Here is a 25,537-nt window from a genome sequence, read left to right on the forward strand (position 1 = left end):
GTTGCAAGAATTAGATCCTTGCAGAGTAAGAGAAGTGACAGGTTTGCATGGTCATTCACTGGCTTGTCTTTCCAGGAGAGTATGCCAGAGTGTTTTTCATCATTTCAGGATGCTAGCAGTGCATCATAACAAAGTGAGGAAATTAGTTAGAATGTTGTATTATGCTAAGAGTCCAGCAATTATGCTTAAACAATTATGCGCTGCTCTTTTGCATGGTTCTGAAATAGATGTGAAGAATATATGTGAAGAAATTGAGTTTTGTTACTTTGGAAGTAAAGAGGAGAATGTTGAAATTGAGCAAGAAGAAGAGGGTCATGTGGAAGATAGTGTACAGGTTTCCAGTACAGATGATTTCCAGAGGGAAATTGCGACATTTGAGGTGAAATCAAGTGAGAGGCCTAATTTCACTTGTGTGTGTTGTCGACGCACTTATTATAAGAATCAGACTAAGTTAGTGGATTTATATGCAAAAAATGAAAGGGAAAATAATAGTGAATGGAAGGATTTTGCAACATACTTGATGGTAGAAAATTGTTTTGATTTGGGATTGGATCAACGTGTGTGTACTTATTGTTGTTGCAAATTAAATCAAAACCAGATGCCTGCTAGAGCAGTTCATAATAATCTGGAATTGGTTGAGATTCCTTCTGAATTGAAGGATTTAAATACTTATGAATCTATTTTGATTCAAAGTATCCATCCCTTTCAGGCTATTGTAAGAATGGAGCCAAAGACAGGGAAATTGCCTCCATCAGATTTACAGAGAGGATTAAAGGGAAGAGTTGTTTATTTGCCTCTAGATTTGAAGAAAAACATTAACACAATTGGAGTAGAAAAAGTGGAAGAGGAACCTCTGGTTATCTTAGTTAATGGGGTTCCGACAAAGAATAAGAAAATATGGCAAGATTTAGTAGATGTTAGGAAAGTTAAAAAGGCAACATTGTATTTGAAAAAAAATAATAAATTCTATAAGAATGTATATGTTGCAGAAGAGGAAGTAAGTGAGGAAGAGGATAGCGATTTGTGTGCTGGTCAAATTGAGAAAGTAGAACCCTCTACTAGTGAAGAAATATATGAACATTATAGTGTTCATCCTTTGCATTCCAAGGAAGTCATGGGGAATGCTATTGAGTTGTTTCAAATGAAACAAGCCAAAGGGAGTCCCATTAGTGTTTGGGAGGAAAGTTTGGAAGCTCGGTGTTTCCCACAGCTTTTTCCAACAGGTCAGGGAGGAAGATATGATGAGCGACCTCATCAAATTCCTGCTTCTGAATACCGGACTTTGCGATTGTATGCAGGAGATGCTAGGTTTCGACAATGCATTCCTTATTTGTTTCATCTCCTGTTTGAAAGCGATCTGTCTGGACTGTCATATGCAGTGAACCACATCTTGAAAAGGGGTATACACATGCAAAACATCTCGGCAAGTGACTTTATGGATAAAGTCAATGTCCAAGACAGTATTTTGGATTCTCACCTGATTAATCTCATGGCGTGTCAGCGTGGTACTAATGAGTACTGGTACCGTCGTCATGGTGATTTAAAATGTATGCTGAGGAACTTAGGTACTCCCACATGGTTCCTCACTCTGAGCTGTGCCGAGTATGGCTGGGAAGACTTACTTGAATTTCTACGAGAGGCAAATGCTAACGTAGATAACATCGAATTCAAGACACCCGGAGAACTGTGCTCTTTGGATCCAGTCAATGTATGTAGGTACTTCAATCATAGATTTGAAGCTATGATGTCTTTCATCATGAATAAGAAGAATCCACCTCTTGGAGAGGTGTTGGATTTCTTCTGGAGAAAGAGTACCAAGCAAGAGGTGCTCCTCATATACATATGTTGCTGTGGATCAAGGATGCACCTAAATTTGGAACGGATCCAGAAGACTCAGTGATGAGTTTCATCCAACAGTATTCTACGTGTGCTGTTCCAAACGCAAAGGAGAAGAAAAGCCTAAGAGAAAAAGTTCTGTGTTTCCAAAGCCATCGATGTGGAAAGTACTGCCGTCGTAAATTCCGAAACAAGGACAAGTTCTACACTAAATGTCGTTTCGGCTTTCCACGACCGGTGATTTCTAAAGGAAGAGTAAACAGTTTGATGTCTTCGCTGCGACACAATGTCATGAAGAAATCACCTAAAAACACTTACAATTTGAAGAGGAACCAAGAGTCCAAGTACATCAACGACTACAACCCGGTGATTTTGTCCATGTGGAATGCTAACATGGATATACAGTTTGTGGCTGATAACTGTATGGCTGTGGCTCGGTATGTGACGTCTTACATCACCAAAAAAGAGAAGACAGAATTGAAGGATATGTGGGAGGACATTTCCCATGAAAAGAGCCTCAGCAAGAAGTTGTACAGTTTCAGTCTGAAGATGTTGTCGCATCGAGAAATCGGAGCGTACGAATGTTCTGACCGGTTGTCTTCAGCAAGTCTCTATGCCAAGTCCAGGAGTATCGTTTGGGCGAGTCTTGGTCTTGCAGCAACGCGTAATCGAGTTCTCAAACCTGTGCGGGAAATTGAGTATTTGGCGGAAAAGGAGCCAAACAGTACCGACATTTTGAAGACAAACATGTTGGATACATATTATCCAAATCGAAGCAGTCACCTCGAGAATGTTTGTCTGTATGAGGTTCTGCAAAATTACATATTCAAGAGGAACATCAAAGAAGATACTGAGAAAGGAGTGTATGCTGTAATAGGAAGTGAGGGATGTCTGGTCAAGCAAAGAAAATGCCACTTGGTAAACCATCGAAAATTGAGTGGTGAATCTCCTGAAAAAAAGGAGTTTTTCTATTTAGCACTTTTGCAACTTTTCAAGCCTTGGCGTGCAGAAGAGGAACTGCTTGGAGATTTCCTCTGTTACGAAGACTCTTTCAATGCCGCCAAGGAGACCATAGAATGTCCTGCTTTTCCCAAATATGTAGAAATGTTGAAAGCGGAAATTGAGCAGGAAGCAACGATTGCAGCCGAGATTGCCAGAGACAGTTCTCAGGACAGTCAGAGTTCTGCTTCATTGAGTCAGGATCCACTAGGAGGACCTGTTATCGAAAATGAAGCTGCCACTGCTATGAATGAAGTGGAAAGAGCCATGGCACATGCTCAAGAGGATGCGGTTAACTTAGAAGAGTTGGAAAGACAACTCAACGTTGAGCAGAGGAAAATATATGACGAAGTTACCATGCAAATTGATCATGGATTAAGTCATGATAAGAAAGAGTGCTCATGTACGTCGTTGAAGCCTGTCCGACTGTACGTGAGTGGAGAAGCGGGAACTGGAAAAAGTTTCCTCATTAAAGCAATTTCATGCTATTTGCAGGAAAGGACAGAGTCATCGCTGTCTTGTGTTGTCACTGCTCCAACTGGACTGGCAGCACATAATATTAAAGGGATTACTTTACATCGTTTACTGATGCTGCCAGTGGAGCATGACAACAAATTACAATATCACAAGCTATCTGGAGATGCTTGTTTTGAAGTTTCAAGAATCTTGAGGAAAATGAAACTTCTTATCATTGACGAAGTAAGCATGGTTTCCAATGTCATGCTTGCCTTTGTGCATTTGAGGATGCAAGAAGTTCTCAAAACAGAGTATGATGTGTTATTTGGTGGCAAACACATCATTGTTTTCGGAGATCTTCTGCAGCTGACACCAGTGAAAGGGCAACCTGTGTTCAAAATGCTCACGCATGAAGATACCAGGAAGTGCCTAGGCAGCATTGGCAACGTCAATATATGGTTAAACTTCAATTATGCTGAACTGCATGAAAATATGCGTCAGGCGAAGGATGAAGTTTACAAGACTATTCTACAAGATGTTAGAATTGGAAAAGTGACCGAGCATGGGAAAGAAGCTTTACATGCACGATTACTGTCAAATTTATATCCAGAACAAGATGTTGTGCCTGAGAATATTTTTCAGAAAATTACTGAGAAGAAATCTGGAATATGTTTGATGCCAACTCTTGCAGAATGTGCCAAATTTAACAACAAAATGTTGCATTTAGAAAAGCAAGAGATTGTGAAACTGGAAGCTATTGATAGAGTAGAGCATATGGGATCAACAATTATTTTGTCTGAGAATCTGAAAACAAAATTGGATTCATTAGAGAAGAGTATATCTAAAACTGCAGGTTTTGAAAAGACTCTGAATGTGTGCTTGAACTGCCGTATAATTTTAAGAAGGAATTTACATGTTGAAAGAGGTCTGGTAAATGGATCAATGGGTAATGTTGTTGATTTTGTGAAATACAGAAATAGAGATGGAATTGAATTTTTAAAAATTAAATTTGATGGCATTGAGGAAGTACAGCTAATTGCTCGTTGTTCTGCTAGATTTTTGCTTGTAAAAGACTTATATGTTCGCCGTAAGCAGTTTCCTGTTTGCTTGGCATATGCGGTGACAATCCATAAATCGCAAGGTTTAAGTGTAGACAGTGCATTGGTGAATATTGGCAGTTCTGTGTTCAAGGAGGGTATGGCATATGTGGCATTGTCACGAGTTAGAACTTTATCGGGATTGTACTTGATTGAGTGTGATGTCACAAACATTTGTGCGGATCTAGATTGTGTTAAGGAATACAATAGGTTAAGAAGAGAGTATGCGCCACATTTGCCTCAGTATCCTTTGTTTGAGAAACGTGTGGTAGGCCGGAAACGAAGGAATGAGAACAATACTGGGGAGGTTGTAGCAAAAAGACAAAAAGTCAATTAACCTAATATTACAAGCAGAAACAAAAAGGATTCTGTTGAAGATGTTGTTGGTTTTCAGTTTGAAAACAGTTCTGGTGTCAACTGCTATGCTAATGTAGTGGTTAATGTTTTGTTTTCTCTAAAAAATGTAAAAGAAGAGATTGTGGTCAATTCTGATCAAAGATTTAGCAGTTTGTTAAATTCTGTGTTAGAGAAATGTAGCACTGATAGAAGAAACATAGAAAGTGTGTCTGAAATTCGAAATCTGTTAGACAGATGTTCAGGCCAAACACAATTCTCTCAAAATATTCAGCAAGATTGTCAGGAGTTTTTAATGTATATGCTTGATGTATTACATGCTGAAGGTGTAGATGTAGATCAGCTGTTTGGGCTTTCTTATCAATGGCAGCATGACTGCGAGAACTGTATGGTATCAAGTACTACTAGTGTAGACTCAGAAAGATTTATATATTTAACTTTGCCAGACAGTAAATCAGTCTCCTTTAATAAGCTAGTAAAAGCAGCTGATCACAACATGGAGTGTAGCCAATGTAAATCTGAAATGATGTCCACATTATTTATACGAACATATGGCCAGTATGTCATTTTAATGTTCCAACGATGTAGGCCTGATGGAACAAAATTGACAACTTTAATTAAAAATTTTGTAGCTTCGCAGTTGTCAATATCAGGAAGGACTTTTGTAACTGCAGCAATTATATATCATGACGGCCCTTCAATAACATCAGGACATTACACAGCTTATTTAAAGTCTAGAAATGGCTGGTCATTCTGCAATGATTCTGTTTTAATTTTCAAAAAAAAATTGCCGTATGACCTTAAAAACTCTTACCTGATGTTTTTAAAACCAAAATTTTAGGGAAATAATCTCGGGATGTGCTCTGTGGAATTTCAAGAAGTTCTAATGGCTCCTACACAATTTGGCCTTGAGGATAAGTGTAGTTCAGAGACATAACTTCTAACCATAGGACTGGACATTATGGAGAAATACGTGCACTTTGAATGAGTTCAGAAAAACTGTTTCTTTTTATAAGCTAATTGAAGCAGCCAATCAAAACATGGAGTAGAGGGAATGTAAGTCTGCAATGCTGTCTACTGTTTTACATTGCTTTGTGATTAAAAGTGATGTAGAGAATTAAATAATTGTAGTATTCATAGAGGTAGTGTAAGTCTGCTTGTATCAGTGTCATAGGAAAAGTAGAACATGACTGAGCAAGAAGGGGAAGATATTACTATTCCAGGATTGTGAAAATGATCTTCAACATTTTAATTCTGAAAGTTGCGGAAATGCCAAATGACGGGATTGGCTTACAAGAAATCCAAGAGTTATAAATAGCTCTGACCAGATTTGGCCTTGTGGAAAATTGTGGTAGAGAGCAAGAAGTCATTTATTGCATGTAACGTGTTTTTAAAAACGATGGAGATTTTCTTTCAGAAAGTGGCGGGCTGAAAGTAATAACAGCACAAAAGAGTGTAAGCTGTTCATAGGACATCCTTGGACGTCATGGAAAGTAAGTTAACTTTAAGGAGTTCTGAATTTTGATTTCTGATGTTGTATGGGTTTTTTAAACACAATCATTTTGATTGTGTTTTTTTTTCCCCGCTGTTACATGATGAATACCTTCAAGTCACTGTTTTTAGTGAATTTTGATACATTCTGAGAACAGCAAAAATAAACCATTTAACATGTATAATTAATTCTGTACTGTTTGCATTTATGATGTATATGTAGAACTGTGTAGGAGGCATGGAGAAGGTGAGGCTTCTGTAAGTGTCAAAGTTGTTGCATGCAGTGCTGCACTTCTGCGTATTCTTTCATATGCTAGACTACATCTGCACAATGAGATACCTAAGCAAAGGAAACACAAGTGATGTGATTGTGAAATGAGCAAAATAAATTGCATGTATTTCAATTACATCACCTGTGTTTCCTATCATTACGAATCACATTGTGCAGATCAAGTTTAGGTCTGTCCAGGGAAACATAGGAGGTTTGGACTTTGTTGAAGAGTGCAGTGGACATGACTCACTTCATTGGTAGACCTTCACATGTATTATGTCCTCTATTCTCTTCAACAACTCGAAATTTCATCTGCAACCCTGAGTAGGCCTCACCTGAAATAAACCTCTGGATAGTAGACATCTTATTGGCATCCTGAAGCAATTATTTAAAATTTTAGTGTCTTGCGACACTTTTCTGAAACAACAGCAATGCAAAAGATGCACCATGTTTTAAGATAGGCCTCACTTCATCTGCATCAAGATACTGTTAGTTTAAAATGTATATCTTTAGGACTGTGTAGGGGGCCTGGAGAAGCAGAAGCTTCTGTAAGTGTCAAAGTTTTTGAAAAACTGTTTGTCCTTCAATCTTTTCCCTTGTCTTTTCAAATTTTTAAATACATGTTTTAATATTTTTCAAATGTTTGTTCTCTCTTTCACATATTGAAAGTATAAAAACAAAAAGTGAGTAATTTAATGACAAATATAAGGTAAATATTTTGTACTGTTTTCGTTACATTTATATCACATTTAACTACTATTAGTTCCACTGCTTCATTTCTTTAACCCTCAGTTTCCTGCCTTTGCTACTTCCCTCATTCCTTTCTCTATTACCTACTTACTCAACTCCTTCCACTCTTTTTCTCAGTCCCTCTCTTCTCATAGTTCCTCACTCTTGTTCACTCACTGCGTCTCTATTACTCTTAGTGTCTTTGACTGATCAGTCTATCACTACTTGTTCATAATGCTTTCTCTGTGTAGTTGAAGCACACTAAGGGGAATATTATGAACACAGCCAATAAAATTATTGCTCTTTTTATTGGCAGAAAACTGGTGCAAAAGTGGTTTTAGTGGCAGTTTTCTGCCACAAAAGCAGCTTTAGCGACACATTTCTGCCAATAAAAGCTGCAAAACTTTTATTGCCTATGTTGATGATATGGCTCTATGTTAATTACATTTCTTTGCTGTTTCAATTAATCTTTTTCTGTTATTTTTTGTTTTCTGTTTTCTATTTTTTCTCTCTGTTATTCCTCATGTTTTAATCTTATTATGAACATTCACTCACATTCTCCAAGAAACTCTTCTTTGTTAATGTTATACTCTCTTTTTTTTTCTTTCACTTCGTTATGTATTTTGTTTTTCACAATTATACCCTCTTCTGTCTTTTCTTCGGTAAATAGATCTATTAAACAGTATCTCTTCTTTACTCCCTATAGCTGTCTTTCTTTTAACATCACTCTCTGTTTCCTTTCCTTATACTTACACTTTTTTTTTTTTTTTAAATTTTTTGGTTAGCTCCCGGTCCGCGTACCGGGAAGCTAACCCGGAAGCGAACCAAAAGAAATAGAGCTTGCCAGAGTGCTAAACATTCTAGCAATTTTTTTGGAAAGGGAAGGTAGTTCTGAAAAGAACTTTTTTTTTTATATTTTTGTTGTTTTATATTTTTTTTTTAGTTTTTGAACATTTTTTGTTTTTTTTTGTATTTTTTGAACGATTTTATATTTTTTTGGGTTTTTTTGGGGGGGGGGAAACAACAAAAAACAGGCGTTGAAAATGGCTCAACAGGAGCAAAAAAAAATTACTGGGGGCGGTTAGGGCAATCATGGTGTTCATATGCCAGGTTGAGTGCATTGATGCTCATGTTGCCACAAGCTAATAATGCACGACAGTGCATACATAAGTGAATCATGTGCCCAAAATTTTCTTGAATATTTGGCACAGTTTCCCGTGCCTCTTCTGGTGTTAGAGAAACCGGTATTGTTGGTCTGGCCACAGGAGTTGGTCTTGGATTGTCGTGCATATCCCTTAATTCTGCCCGGCTGTAATTTAGGGGATGTTTCCTCGTCATGTGCCTGTGCATTGTGTGATTTCCAAAGCTATATTTTTTGTCCGTCCCTCTGGACAATTGTTCCTTGCATATCAGGCAGGTGACATACCTTGCGTTGACCTTTTTTTGGCCACGAGGCATTGAAAAAAACTGCCAGATGAAACTGGCTTTCTTTCTGGAAACCCGGGGCAACTCTTCTAAAAATTGTGGTTCTTCTCCCTCCTCATCCATTTCTTCCTCTTCCTCCTCAGTGTTGGTAAGGACCTGGGGAGGTGGTCCTCTCTTCCCATGAGGAGGTGGTGGTGGTGGTGGGGGTGCACCAGCTGAAGCAACCAATGAAGCCATTTTCACACAAGCAAAATAGGTCTTCCAACAAGCAAAATAGGTCTTCCTCTCACAATGATGAAAGTCAGAGTGAGGAAAGAAGGAGGGGTTTTCATCATTTGGGAAAAAACAATACTTCTCAACCAATGAAAAGTGTTATTTTTAAGTCACATGACCTAGCCTTCCATCATTATGAAACCAAAAGTGAAATGAACCAATGAAAAGTTTTATTAACAAGTCACATGACCTCTCACGCTCATGTTACGCGCTGCGGAACGCTCCCCGGTTAGCTTCCGGGTCGCTAAGCTTCGCGCCCCGGTCCGCGCCCCGGGACACTTCCGGGTGCGCTAACGCGATACGTCACAAGACGCATTTCGCGGCAACGCGATACGTCGCGCTTTCGCGCCGCGGATCGCTTCCGGGGAGCTGCGTTTCGCGCCTCGGTCCGCGCCCCGGGGCACTTCCGGGTGCGCTAACGCAGTACGTCATAAGACGCATTACGCGGCAACGCGATACCGTCACTATGTTGATTTCTTACCGGTTCGCGGACCGGGTCGCGGAATTAAATTGAGCTAACGGGAAGCTTCCCGGTTCACGGACCGGGAGCGAAACAAAAAAAATATTTAAAAAAAATTATTAATAAACATATAAAATATATTTTTGGATTTAAAGAAGAATACATTTTACAGCTATAGATATTAGCTTTTAAAAAACCAATGAAATTCACTGAAAAAACCATAGGTTATAGACCATATATAGTTAGGAATTAGCATTTACAAAACCTTGAAAATTCACTGAAAAAACCATAGGTTATAGACCATATATAGTTAGGAATTAGCATTTAAAAAACCTTATTTTACTCACACAAAACCATTGAAATTCCATATATAGTTAGTTGTACTAACTATATATCGCGCACCCGCAATCCACTGCTGATCATGTCACATATTACATCATTCATGACATGGTCAGTGACATCACTGATGACATCACTGATGACATCTCAAATGACATCACTGATGACATCACTGATGACATCTCAAATGACATCACTGATGACATCACTGATGACATCTCAAATGACATCACTGATGACATCACTGATGACAACATCCAGTGACTGTATTTTTCTGTAAAGTTAAAATATGTCTTGAGTGGATGTATAAGTGTCTGGATGAAGGATTTAGTAGGGGCATGACTGACTGTATGAGTGACTGATTAAATGTGTCTCACTGAGTGCATGGGTTAGTGACTAAACTGTCTTAATTTGTGCATAATTATGTCTGTTGTTCTGTAAACTGCTGCATGTGTTGATCAGTAGCTATATGATTAACTATATGGGTTATTGATTGGTTGCCCAAGCATTTGTATGGGAGACTGAGTGTGTGTGTGGGTGGCTGGGAGGTGTATGACTCTCTGCATAGATGTGTGAGCAGTTGATTGACTAGATGTATGGGTTCAAAAGTGCATGTGGAAACAGCTGTATGGGCAGTTGACTGTGTGCATGAGTGTATTGGTGAGTGAATGGATATCTCACTGCTACATGTTAAAGTAAGTACATATGTAAAATACAGTACATGTGAGAGTTGACATATATAAATAACTGTGCATAAGAGCCAGTGAATGTGTGAGTGGCTGTATGGATCATTGTGAACTTGTATCCAGGATTGTATAAGTGAGTAAATATGTTTTAGTATATGTTTGAATAAGTTAGGTGTGTATAACTGTATAGTTGAGGAAATGGAGGTGTGATTGATTCTTTGTATGACTGACTAAGTGTCTGAGTAACTCCATGGATGAGTGACAGTCTATGAGTGTCTGTTTACACTGATTGTATCTAAGGTTATATTAGAGTCTGAAGAGGTTCATCGTATTATCACATGAATGATGTCATCAGTGATGTGATCAGTAATGTCAAATGAGATGTCATCAGTGATGTCATTTGAGATGTCATTTGAGATGTCATCAGTGATGTCATCAGTGATGTCATTAGTGATGTCATCAGTGATGTCATTTGAGATGTCATCAGTGATGTCATTTGAGATGTCATCAGTGATGTCATCAGTGATGTCATTTGAGATGTCATCAGTGATGTCATCAGTGATGTCACTGACCATGTCATGAATGATGTAATATGTGACATGATCAGCAGTGGATTGCGGGTGCGCGATATATAGTTAGTACAACTAACTATATATGGAATTTCAATGGTTTTGTGTGAGTAAAATAAGGTTTTTTAATGCTAATTCCTAACTATATATGGTCTATAACCTATGGTTTTTTCAGTGAATTTTCAAGGTTTTGTAAATGCTAATTCCTAACTATATATGGTCTATAACCTATGGTTTTTTCAGTGAAAAAAAAAATATATATATATATATATATATATATATATATATATATATATATATCCACAAAGCAACCAACTCCTTCTGGATCCCATGCGACCCGTGAGAGGTGGCGTGCACGCCGGCGGAGTAGCCGACAAATTTCTGCTTTCTTTGCTCAAAGTCTCTAAAGCACGCTCTCAGGACAAAATTCAGGTCACCACACAATCTCCATAGTGCTGTTTATTCACAACGCGTTTCGCCGTACAAACGGCTTGATCACGTGAAGAGTACTGTATTACCATTGGTATTTGTTGAAAGTGTCCATAATCATAGAAAGAGGACTGACGTATTGAGAAACATAAGTACAAACATTATAACAAACATTTCCTTCATACGCGACATGTGATTGCATGTAAAACTAAATAAATGTATTACAGTGAATACTGTTAAATGCGGTTATTTAACCCACACCAGACCTTTGTTTGTCACAAAATGTAAATCATTACGTGTTTCTCCAAACTTAGCACAAATGTATAACAAATCATAATTAATCCACTCAATTGCATGGGAAACACTGTGTAAAGGCCAAAGTGTATTATTCTCGAGCATAACCAGCAGCTCTCCATGTTAACGGAGTTATCGTGACCACTCCCATTCTCCCACTAAATGCGTGTGAAACGGAAGGTCTGCTCCCAAACTCATAGTGTCATCGTATCGAAATCATGAACCTCATGGTGGCAAGTGCCCTGAGATATCACTAAGTCCTATATTATAAAGATACATAAAGGTAACGTGTGGGTGATGGCAAGTGCCTTCATATTCAGTTCCCGTCCATCAAGCTACCAAGGTTTCCAGTACAAAGTGCCCAGGTGATGAAGGAGGTAGAGAAGGGGAGAGATCCCGTGAAGTGAAGTGCAGATACAATGGGCCCCCTCTCTTGCTCCTGAAATGTAAACAAATATATCATATGATTAAAACCATATTCACAATACTTAAGTCCATTTGTCAGACACAAGGCTAAAAATATACATCTTTAATGTATGGAAGACTAGCGGAGAGACATGTAAGTTATATAACCATCAATGTATTAGATCTTTAAATGTACGGCTAATTCCTCATCTTGATTCAGGCCCCCAGGGGCCTTGCTCTGGAACTCAATAATGAGTTTAGACTCTCTCTGGCGTAATTTCAACACCCTGTTACCCCCCCTTGGGTTCTTTGTTATCTGTTCCAAAACGATAAAACTTAGATCTTTGACATTCGAGAAATGATATTCTCTAAAATGTCGGGCAACAGGGTATTTGGGGTCAAAGTTGGTAATCGCTCTCGTATGTTCCAGAATCCGTTTTTGAGCCATGCATGTAGTGCTGCCAATGTACCATTTGTTGCATGTGCACACAATTGCATATACCACAAAGGTGGAGCTGCAAGTGAGAAAAGACAGGATTTTCTTAGTGACACCATTGTACATGACTTCTTTGCATGACTTGCTATTGGAACAGGCTTTACAATGTCCACAGGGAAAGAAGCCCTCAAGTCCCTCCATTTTAGGAGGATATGTAGTGATGTCACTCTGGACTAACATATCCCTAATGCTCCTCCCACGTCTATATGTGATGCTCGGTCTATTGGGTAGATCCCTCCCAATGATATTGTCCGTTTTAAGTACGTCCCAGTTTTTAGTTATGATTTTCTTAATCACTTTGGAATCCGTATTATAGGTGAGGATGAGCCTAGTAACATCCTCCCCTTCCTCAGTTACATTGGGTTTGTCACAGATAGTTTCAGATCTATCGATCACATTCGCCCTCTCTCTAGCTTTCTTGAGCACCCAGCTGGGATATCCCCTGGTACGGAACCTACTCAAAATGATTTCACTTTCTTCCAGGTAGCCACTCTCATTGCTACAATTGCGCTTTGCCCTCAGCAGCTCCCCAAATGGAATGCTCCATTTGAGATTGTCTGGGTGACTGCTGAGGGCATGCAATATACTATTCCCTGCGGTGGCTTTGCGGAAGAGTTTAGTCTGCACCTTCTCGTTTATGATCTCAATTTTGACATCCAAATATTCTATGTCTGTTCTGCTCTTTGTGCCACTGAGAACTATGTTCAAAGCATTCTGGTTGAGTTTGTCAATAAACCTGTCAGCCTCTTCCATAGTACCTCTCCATACTATGAAGAGGTCGTCGATGTATCTCAGCCACATCGATATCTTTAAGAAATCTTGTTGAAGAGTGGGATCAAGTCGTATGTCTTTTTCCCACTTGCCAAGAAACAAATTGGCAAAGCTGGGCGAAAAACATGAGCCCATAGCCGAGCCACTAACCTGTCTAAAAAGCTCGCCATTAAATAGAAAGATGTTATTTTCCAAGCAATATATTATCATGCTTAAAATCATGTGTGTGTTTTCTCTGTATTTCATGGGCCTTTTTTAAGAAATTCCTCACATGCAATCAAACCTTGTTCGTGGTCAATTATGGTGTACAGGCTCTGGACATCCAAGGTTATCAGAACATCACCCACCTCCCACTTCAAGTTTTCAATCTTTTTCAAAAAATCTTTAGTGTCTCTCACATAACTGTCCAGTCCAATCACAAACTCTCTAAGGAAGTGGTCGATGTATTTGGATACTTTCTCAGATACACTCCCTCTTGAGGACACAATAGGTCTCCCTGGGGTCTAGTGGCGTTTTTGTGTATCTTAGGTAGTAAGTAGAGCACCGGGAGGACAGGATATTCGCATTTAAGATATTTGAATTCTTCCCATGTCAGGATACCCTTGTCCTTCCACTCTACCAGAAAAACCCACAAGACAGTAATGCTGTTCTGGTACCCTGTCATTTCAATAGATTCGTAGAAATTCTTGTCACACAATTGTCTCATGGCCTCTGCAATATACATTTCTTTGTCCATGAGGACAATATTACCCCCCTTATCAGCAGGGCGGATGACCAACGTGTCATCCTCCATTAATTATTTAATGGTTTGTCTTTGTTTATAGGTCATATTAGATTCTCCTTTGTGTTTATGTTTCTGCTGTCATTTTCTGAGTTCATTAAGGCTTTGGTTGACACACTCATGAAATGTATCGATGTTATCATGAGGTAAAATAGGTACAAAATTGGATTTTTCCTTGAAGTGAGTTTTAGCAGCTGAGTCTGTACATATATCAAGTTCCACGAGCAACTGAGTGGTACTACATGGCAGTTCATCACTAGTGGTTTTCGTCCCTAACTCTATTACCGTGTTGAGTGTATCACTGTCTCCAATATTAAAACTGTATACATTCATAATTTCTGATGCAAAATTATTCTTAGTTGTTTCCCCTTTAAGTTTATGCCACTTTTTTAGTTTTAATTTCCGTGTGTATTTGAACAAATCGATTCTATTGTCCGTATATCTCGAAGGGTATGAGGGGCAGAATGACAAGCCTAGGCATAACGTTTTTTTCTCACTCATGTTCAGTTCTCTGTTGGACAGATTCACTATGGTCATATTTACCATTTCATCATCCATTAGTATCTTTTCCTGTTGGCGCGTCCCTTGTTGGTTCCCACTGCGCCACGTCCCTTGTCTTTTTTGCCATCGCTGTCTGATTCTTGTCCTCCTGTTGTTGCGTTTCCCCTTCCGCGTCCTTTGCCGCTTGTTCCTCTCCCTCGTCCTCGGGGTTTTGGTACCGGTGTCTCCCTCGTTGTAAAACGCCCCCTTCTCAGAGTCCGGTACTCGTCTAAAAAAGTAATTAGTTTTTTGCCTTTGGTGGGAGCCACCGTTATTGTAGAGACATCAGATTCACTACCACTGGTTATACTGTCTTCTGTGCCCGGAGTTCTTGTTTCCTCCACTGTGGCAATGTCCGAATTGTCATTCCTGTACAAGTGATCATATTTGTGACTGAATGTTAAAATTCGGCCGCTATCATAATCTGCATAATCTCGGGTTAGTTTTCTCTCTTTCCTTGCTTTGATATCTTCTTCATGTTTGGTTAGTCTTTCTTGGATAGGTTTCAGTCTGTTCTTCAAACTTTCAGTCTCCATAATTGTTTTAAGGTCATCCATAAGGATCTTAATATCTGTGATCAATTCTTCTCGATCAATCCAAGCATACTTGATAAGGATTTCGAGCATCCTGCGTGAACTGTTGGATGAATTGGTCGACCACTCCTCCAACATCAAAGGATTCGGTTTTTCATAAGTGGGTGTGGTAAAGATACGTAATCCCCTAGGTACCATATTTTGATCCACATAGTGTTGTAATGATATGGCCTCCCACCATTTAGTAATCTCAGTTTTCTTCAACTTCTCATATTGTTTAAATTTTTGTTCTAGTGGTTCGGTTGCTGATATTGGTTCACTCTCTTTTGTCACATTGCTCGGAATAGTTTTTCTCACAAAGAGAGTTTTGGCAGCTCTCAAACGCTCTTCGTCCTCTTCCATTATTATAAAGTAAAGTCCACATTTGTAAAGCGCACAATCACCCGTAAGGGTCTCTAGGCGCTGGGGGGCCGTCGGGGAGATTAAGCGAGCTATTGCCCAGAGTCACATGGTGCTGGGCTAACCTGCCGCCGGAGCCGGGGATCGAACCGTGGTCCCCAGATTCCAGCGTCAGTCGCCCTGGCCGCGGCGCCACACCTCTCCCCTTATACCTTATACCTTAGTTAAACAGCTTTAAACTATGTTCTGATGGCAACCTTTAAATGTCAATGCCGGGTTCCTCCTGCCAATATTCCTCTGGGAAAAAGTCGTTGTTATGTCAACATACAACAATGCGTATTTTATTGGCGTCTGAGTATTTTCTGGTGTGTCATCGACCGTTCTACCCTCAAGGTAATCCCGCGAAATGCACGATATCCCCCGCTGCCCCGGAGCGTCCGGATGGCAACAAGTAACCTACGTTCCCTGTCACCACCCTACCAACCGAGGACGGAAAGACACGGCTCCCGCTTACCTTGTATCGGGATGTCACTGGTCTCGCACCTCTGCTCCTTCTTTAATTCCCAGAGCGATGGTAGTGGAAAAATGGCCGGTCTTTATCGAGATCCTCAATCTAAATCCACAAAGCAACCAACTCCTTCTGGATCCCATGCGACCCGTGAGAGGTGGCGTGCACGCCGGCAGAGTAGCCGACAAATTTCTGCTTTCTTTGCTCAAAGTCTCTAAAGCACGCTCTCAGGACAAAATTCAGGTCACCACACAATCTCCATAGTGCTGTTTATTCACAACGCGTTTCGCCGTACAAACGGCTTGATCACGTTAAGAGTACTGTATTACCATTGGTATTTGTTGAAAGTGTCCATAATCATAGAAAGAGGACTGACGTATTGAGAAACATAAGTACAAACATTATAACAAACATTTCCTTCATACGCGACATGTGATTGCATGTAAAACTAAATAAATGTATTGCACTGAATACTGTTAAATGCGGTTATTTAACCCACACCAGACCTTTGTTTGTCACAAAATGTAAATCATTACGTGTTTCTCCAAACTTAGCACAAATGTATAACAGGGTACCAGAACAGCATTACTGTCTTGTGGGTTTTTCTGGTAGAGTGGAAGGACAAGGGTATCCTGACATGGGAAGAATTCAAATATCTTAAATGCGAATATCCTGTCCTCCCGGTGCTCTACTTACTACCTAAGATACACAAAAACGCCACTAGGCCTCCAGGGAGACCTATTGTGTCCTCAAGAGGGAGTGTATCTGAGAAAGTATCCAAATACATCGACCACTTCCTTAGAGAGTTTGTGATTGGACTGGACAGTTATGTGAGAGACACTAAAGATTTTTTGAAAAAGATTGAAAACTTGAAGTGGGAGGTGGGTGATGTTCTGATAACCTTGGATGTCCAGAGCCTGTACACCATAATTGACCACGAACAAGGTTTGATTGCATGTGAGGAATTTCTTAAAGAAAGGCCCATGAAATACAGAGAACACACACACATGATTTTAAGCATGATAAAATATTGCTTGGAAAATAACATCTTTCTATTTAATGGCGAGCTTTTTAGACAGGTCAGTGGCTCGGCTATGGGCTCATGTTTTTCACTCAGCTTTGCCAATTTGTTTCTTGGCAAGTGGGAAAAAGACATACGACTTGATACCACTCTTCAACAAGATTTCTTAAAGATATCGATGTGGCTGAGATACATCGACGACCTCTTCATAGTATGGAGAGGTACTATGGAAGAGGCTGACAGGTTTATTGACAAACTCAACCAGAATGCTTTGAACATAGTTCTCAGTGGCACAAAGAGCAGAACAGACATAGAATATTTGGATGTCAAAATTGAGATCATAAACGAGAAGGTGCAGACTAAACTCTTCCGCAAAGCCACCGCAGGGAATAGTATATTGCATGCCCTCAGCAGTCACCCAGACAATCTCAAATGGAGCATTCCGTTTGGGGAGCTGCTGAGGGCAAAGCGCAATTGTAGCAATGAGAGTGGCTACCTGGAAGAAAGTTAAATCATTTTGAGTAGGTTCCGTACCAGGGGATATCCCAGCTGGGTGCTCAAGAAAGCTAGAGAGAGGGCGAATGTGATCGATAGATCTGAAACTATCTGTGACAAACCCAATGTAACTGAGGAAGGGGAGGATGTTACTAGGCTCATCCTCACCTATAATACGGATTCCAAAGTGATTAAAAAAATCATAACTAAAAACTGGGACGTACTTAAAACGGACAATATCATTGGGAGGGATCTTCCCAATAGACCGAGCATCACATATAGACGTGGGAGGAGCATTAGGGATATGTTAGTCCAGAGTGACATTTATTTATTTATTTATTTAGTGTACTTATAGAGCGCAGTCCTGTCACCCCAAGGGCATCCTGGCGCTTTCAACTTCAGCAGTTGCACTATTCGCTTACTCAACAATTTTAGGAAACAGGTGCGTCTTTAACGCTTTCCTGAACAGGAGGTAGTCCCTGTGGCTTCTCAGAGAGAGAGGCAGGGAGTTCCAGAGTTTGGCCGCTGCGACACTGAATGAGCGACCACCCATCACTACATATCCTCCTAAAATGGAGGGACTTGAGGGCTTCTTTCCCTGTGGACATTGTAAAGCCTGTTCCAATAGCAAGTCATGCAAAGAAGTCATGTACAATGGTGTCACTAAGAAAATCCTGTCTTTTCTCACTTGCAGCTCCACCTTTGTGGTATATGCAATTGTGTGCACATGCAACAAATGGTACATTGGCAGCACTACATGCATGGCTAAAAAACGGATTCTGGAACATACGAGAGCGATTACCAACTTTGACCCCAAATACCCTGTTGCCCGACATTTTAGAGAATATCATTTCTCGAATGTCAAAGATCTAAGTTTTATCGTTTTGGAACAGATAACAAAGAACCCAAGGGGGGGGGGGGTAACAGGGTGTTGAAATTACGCCAGAGAGAGTCTAAACTCATTATTGAGTTTCAGAGCAAGGCCCCTGGGGGCCTGAATCAAGATGAGGAATTAGCCGTACATTTAAAGATCTAATACATTGATGGTTATATAACTTACATGTCTCTCCGCTAGTCTTCCATACCTTAAAGATGTATATTTTTTGCCTTGTGTCTGACAAATGGACTTAAGTATTGTGAATATGGTTTTAATCATATGATATATTTGTTTATATTTCAGGAGCAAGAGAGGGGGCCCATTGTATCTGCACTTCACTTCACGGGATCTCTCCCCTTCTCTACCTCCTTCATCACCTGGGCACTTTGTACTGGAAACCTTGGTAGCTTGATGGACGGTAACTGAATATGAAGGCACTTGCCTTCACCCACACGTTACCTTTATGTGTCTTTATAATATAGGACTTAGTGATATCTCAGGGCACTTGCCACCATGAGGTTCATGATTTCGATACGATGACACTATGAGTTTGGGAGCAGACCTTCCGTTTCACACGCATTTAGTGGGAGAATGGGAGTGGTCACGATAACTCCGTTAACATGGAGAGCTGCTGGTTATGCTCGAGAATAATACACTTTGGCCTTTACACAGTGTTTCCCATGCAATTGAGTGGATTAATTATGATTTGTTATACATTTGTGCTAAGTTTGGAGAAACACGTAATGATTTACATTTTGTGACAAACAAAGGTCTGGTGTGGGTTAAATAACCGCATTTAACAGTATTCACTGTAATACATTTATATAGTTTTACATGCAATCACATGTCGCGTATGAAGGAAATGTTTGTTATAATGTTTGTACTTATGTTTCTCAATACGTCAGTCCTCTTTCTATGATTATGGACACTTTCAACAAATACCAATGGTAATACAGTACTCTTCACGTGATCAAGCCGTTTGTACGGCGAAACGCGTTGTGAATAAACAGCACTATGGAGATTGTGTGGTGACCTGAATTTTGTCCTGAGAGCGTGCTTTAGAGACTTTGAGCAAAGAAAGCATATATATATATATATATATATATATATATATATATATATATATATATATATATATATATATATATATGAAAAAGGGTTGCCCCATGTTGAGCTGCACTCGCAGTGGACATTTCAAATGATTTGGCGAAAACTGGGGGGAGTCCTGGTTTGTGCTACTGGTTTTGCTAAAACTGTGACTTTGTATCTTACCAGCAGCCCACTGTGGTGTAATGCAACGGACTTCCAGTCCCATGATGCCTAGTGATATGTCACCTAAGAGTGATTGGGAACACTTAATAAAGAGAGGGAAAATTCTGGAACCGTGATGCTGGTATATCGTTGTCCGCTTACCTTTGATAAAGAGTCTTCACATGAAACGTGTCAGGAATGGCTGAGACGCGGAGGGGCAGCTGAATTCTCCCTGCATTTGAAATGTCCACTGCGAGTGCGGCTCAACATGGGGCAACCCTTTTTCTTCTCACACACACACATATATAATCTCTATCTATCTCTCCTTCTGTCTCTGTCTCTCTGTCTGTCTCTATCTCTCTCTCCTTGTCTGTCTCTGCCTCTATCTGTCTGTCTATCCGTCTCTGTCTCCATCTCCGTCTGTCTCCGTCTCCGTCTCCCTCTGTCTCCGTCTGTCTCGGGTCTGTCTATCTGTCTCTGTCTGTCTCTGTCTCTATCTGCATCTGGAAGCTTCTCAAAACGCCCTTTAAGAGCCAGCTGTGAAAGCGCTGACAGCTGACTTTTAAAGGGCCTTTTGGGAAGATTTCTGGCGGTCCCGTGAGGTCACAGAGGCCAGCAGTAAACATAGAAGATGTCTGCAGGATCATACGTAGTGAATACCTATTCAATGTGTAATCACTACGTATGCTCCTTCGGTCATCTTCTTTGTTTACTACTGGCCTCACTAGAAACATAGACAAGATAAGGCAAGGTCCGCGGGCTGCCAATGAAGGCCTGCCGGCCTGCCGGTCTGCTGGTGGCCCGCAGGCCGTACTATGAGTACCACGGGTCTAGACTGAATGCACATCCCCTGCTCCTGTCACTCTCAAACCAGACGGTGCATACACAAACAGACAGAGGCACACGGAAAGGTAAAGCAAGAAAATGCCCACTTTCTAAATGTGCCATTTTCAAACACACAATTTAAAAACCACCTTCACTGAAAAGTGTGCTATTAAATTCTGGGTTCAGAGAGCCTAAACTCCATTTCTATATCTTGTCTCAATGGCAAGTTACACTTGTAAAATGTTACAAGGCAGCTCCCATGTTAACCTATGGGACAGATAGCCTTTCAAAAGTGAAAACGAAAGGCACCCCAGCACATGCCCTACCTTCCACTTGCACTACACCCTGTCCATGGAGCTACTTTGGTCGTACCTAAGGGGTCCCATATATGTAAGAAAGCGGAAGGTTAGGGACTGGCAAGTGGGTGCATTTGCTAGGTCAGCATGGCAATTTTACTGCCCGCACAGACACTGCAGTGGCAGGTCTAGGACACATTTGAATGGCTACTGGTGTGGGTGGCACAATCAGTTTTGCAAGCCCACTAGTAGCATTTGATTTACAGGCCCTTGGCACACACAGTGCAAATTAATAAGGACTTACCAGTAAATCAAATATTACCAGTGAAAGTCTAAATGGTATACTTTAAACCATGGCAATGCAATTTGTGATCCCTCCCTTTGGCACTTGTATTGGACATGCCTGGAGTCGATAAATAACAGTAGGAGAAAAAAACAAATGACAAATGTAAAAATGGTAAGGGTCCTTTTTTTTCTTTCGAGTGAAACAAAAATGCCTAATTTTGTTTAACATCTTCATTAAGGTAGGCCATAAATGCAGATGTCTCATATACTCCAATTCCTCTGCTTTTATAAGCACTTGCTCAGAGGTTGATCAGCTATCACCAGATCTTGTGTGGGGTTAAATGCATGTATAAGATATGGTTATGCAATACTGCTATGAGTAAAATCTTGGATTTAAAGAGTAACAAAATGGGAAGAATTAAATTCTGCCTACACTGTTATTGCCTGGGCAAAACTTTACTAACTAAGGGACTCATTTATACTTTGACAGATTATGCTTTATGATTCAGAATGCCAGTCTCTTGCCTGCAAACATTTGGTATTTGGGAGTTAGGGGGGCGGGGTGATGTGAATCAACTTACGTTGATCCTCTCTCTTCTGGGAGCCCAGAAACATATGAATCCGTGTTTCATGTTTGTCAGTTTGCTTGCTTCTGCTCCTGAGTTCTAACTTGAACTGAGCTTGGCTGCTGATATTGCTCCTTTACAGCTGCTGCTCCAGAAGCTCTTGCTCTAAGGCAGATTAGAAAGCAGAGCAAAGTCTTAAACAGATCAATGGCACCGACCTTATACATTTTGTTATATTACCAGTAAGGCGACAACATCAACTGGATGGATGGAATGGGAGGAATCCTGCTAAATCAGCAAGTGAACTCCTGTTTCATCTCTGGTAGTTCTGAAGGGAGATGACATGAACATCTACTATGAACTTCCCATAAACCTGGGGGGTACCTGCGCCATTGACTTTATTGCATCTCCACCCATTTGATGATCAGTAGATGAAATTGATAACCAGTTTGATTCTGGAAGCTAAGTTGTAATGCCCACCTACTTCTACAACATTACTAACTTTGTTCTCATCCTGGTCCCTATTGCTGGACGCCTTATGTGTCTCTCTTTCTATTGCTCTGCCTGTCACGATTTAATACATTTGCTCCTGCTGGTTGACTGGATTGCCTGCCCCCTTCACATTGGCTAATGGTTAGGATGAATTCAATTGTAGTGTTAGGGCATCTCCACCTTTTTGCATCAGCATATGTTTGCCAAATTGCAGTCTCAGTGAGAACTTTGCTGTGGATGATGTTGGTCCTTGTTAGTACTCTTCCAGGCTCCCAGCCCTTTTCAGTTTCAACAGCAGTACTTTGTGAGGAAACGCCCTGTTAGTTACTCACCATTCTGATCCTTTTGTTCGAGGCCTCCTATGTGGCATCTTTCATCCAAAGCAGGACGGGTACTTTAACATTTATATTTTAAAAATATCAAAGAATGTACAAAAGGCCCAATCCTCCAGATCAGAAACTTTCTGAAAACAAACAACAAGACCAGAAAAATGTAAAAATGTTATTGCAATAGTAAAACCAAATACATTCAGCACTAGACCTGAGGTTCATATCTGTGTTTAAGTAATGGCTCAGTTTGAACCCCCTAAAATGAAGTCCACAGCAGAGGCCGTCATTCAAGATGAACTTTGGTGTCGTTTTGAGGGGTTGAATCAATGACCGTGATCTGCATTTCAGAGAAACTTGTTTAATCAGCTCTTACATGTTTGGAAGGTGTTTCAAAATCATCTGGACTGCAACTATGAATTAGAATCTAAATAGCAACAAAAGGAGAGCTTTATACCAGATTCTCTCACCACCAACTAGTTCTCCAGGGAAGGGAGTAGAGCCTGTGAAAGCCAGGCACTGGCCAACCCTATTTCCATTTTGTTCACCTATTCATATTGCAAGATGTTATCTAATCAACACTTATCAACAAGAAGTCTTTTGATCCAAGGACAGCTTCCTCTTCAAGGGACATATGCACTTTGCTTGAGATTTACCTTTTTGCACGCTCTTCAGCGTTAATGTGAGGTCTGTCTTTCTTTGGAAGAGGCAATGAAGGCTTGCTAGAACTGGATCCTGACCACAATTGTCTCCCAACTGACTTAAAGTTTAGTCTTTCTACAAGCACCAATTCCTGCCCTGAAAAGCAGTGAACATTGACCAAGGATCCATTCTGGAAAGTGGAAAGCACAAATCGGTGTTGATAATTGAATGTACCTAACCTCTTCTGTTCTCTGATCCCATTTCATATTTCATTCTGTTTGTATTTTTTAAAAATGTCTTCTTTTGAGATATTCATTCAAATGGATGATTGTCCATCGACATGATGGGCTGGGAATTTGAACTCTGCACTTACAGAGGAGATTGAATATCTTACTGTCCTGGATTTATGGTGACTCAGCATGTGTGGTATTTGTACTGAATTTACCCATGCCTTGATCTCTTCTTGGTCTTTTGTGGTATTGTAGTTCACACAGGTGTAACTAAGATGAGGTCTAAACTCTTATCATGCCAGTGTCTGGTTTTTCTGTCTTTTACTTTTTCCCTTACACGTGTAATATGCATAAGTCTTGGGTCTTCAACTGGACCATACTTAATGTAGCTTGCTCTGTATCGACCTAAAAAAATCAGAGGATTTTTTCCATACTAATACAACCCCAGACATTCATTAGGATTCAGTGTGAAATGCGACAGTAGCGCTTTTTGGGGTGAATTACCTTTAGAATTTGAGGGCCAGATGGTACAACTGATGAAGTTGCTTAAATTCACTGGCATGTAGGCATTTGCCCCTCGCAAGGCTCAATCTCACATTTTTGTTGACCAAGCATGCTAAATGGAATCTCCTGTACTCGGAGATGTGCAGGGTAACCTACACAGAAATGAAGCTGCACAAATGCGGGAACTCCAAATTCATGCAAACACTTTGAAAAGATCTTTTCCCAGAGTGACATTTTCGCTATATTTTGTCAATTTGTGGCACTGTAAATAGTTCATAAATCCTCTCCTCTGCAGCTAGAATGCGGATATCCTACCTGAGTATGGCTACCCTCATCACATTTTCTTGCCATAAATAGAAGTCTACTGAAGCTCCTTTGATTGATGTGTGGTAAATAAGATTTGGCAATTGGCAGCCTTAGAAAAGATCACCGCTATCAAATGGGTGCTTCACTGGATTCACCAGTGTTTACAGCTTCTTCTTAATATCACCCGCAGAATACAGATAGAATTGTTCGTGTATACATTTCTCTCTGCTGACAGGCTCATCTTTTGAATATGAAATATTGTTTGTGTACTTATTTTTTGGTGTTTTGGTTGCAGATGGAGATTTTATTTTACTGGTTGAGGTTTATAGTTCTACTTACATTAGGCTGCTTTATTGCCAGGCCTCTTTTTTCTCATACTTAGGGAAGTGACATCCCTTATTACGTTATTCTGTATGGTAACTTTTAAGATAGCATGTGATGCTCTTTCGTTGTGTGCCTTAATAGTTAAACATGTATGTAAAAATTGTTGTTGAATGATAAACAATACCATCAGCTATCCTATAGGAAGGGTTTTGACTGAGCGTTTTGGTGACTGTGAGGGACAAGGTACCAGTAACCCCCCATTTTCTAGGCAACAAAACTAATGTCATCTTGCTGCATATGCCCTGGTAGGGTACTGTACAGCTGGTGTGATCAATCTTGGTACTTTTGTATTCCATGGCAGGCTAATGGTACTCGGAGGTGATGACCTAAATTACCCCTTACCCATCCCCTTTCCACAGCATAACAATGTTTCGTACTTTCTACCTCTCAGCCCCTGCCATCGCCTCATACACTCCGCCTGTCTTTAAAAGAGGACTTTCCCTCTTAGGGCATCCATCTGTGACAAATTTGGACCTCATACAGTAATTACCATCCTTTTGAAATTCATTGCATCATCTCCTCTTAATGAAGCAAACCTATATCCTTACAACAACACTTTGCGCTGCTGTGAACCCTTACAGCAAAGCGTGTTACCTCCATCCTATTCCCCTCCCACTCTCCCTCAAACCTGGGGTGGTACTCCTTACCAGATATTTTGACTAGCAACACCAATTGTGAGTGAATATTCATGTTCTAGACCAACACTGGGCATGGCCTGTATCACCAGTCTGTCATGTACTTATTAGAAGATTGGTTAATTGCATTCAGTGAGGCTTCAGGTTCCTAGGGAATATAAAAAGAAACCCCTCTTTCCAAATAAGTGACTTATTGTTCTTCCTATCAGAGCCTTAAAAAGAGGGGGGCTTCACCCCACCTACTTGTGCTCTTTCTGTCAG

The 25,537-nt window shown here is 40.3% G+C and overlaps 1 protein-coding gene across 1 annotated transcript in view; it reads left to right on the forward strand.

The window, feature by feature from the left end:
- Nucleotides 1–25,537, forward strand: part of CCDC59 (coiled-coil domain containing 59) — a 178,758-nt gene that overhangs the window by 67,077 nt on the left and 86,144 nt on the right. The window lies entirely within an intron of this gene.

This window comes from Lissotriton helveticus, chromosome 1_1 (assembly GCF_964261635.1).
Source record: "Lissotriton helveticus chromosome 1_1, aLisHel1.1, whole genome shotgun sequence".
Lineage (NCBI taxonomy): Eukaryota > Metazoa > Chordata > Amphibia > Caudata > Salamandridae > Lissotriton > Lissotriton helveticus.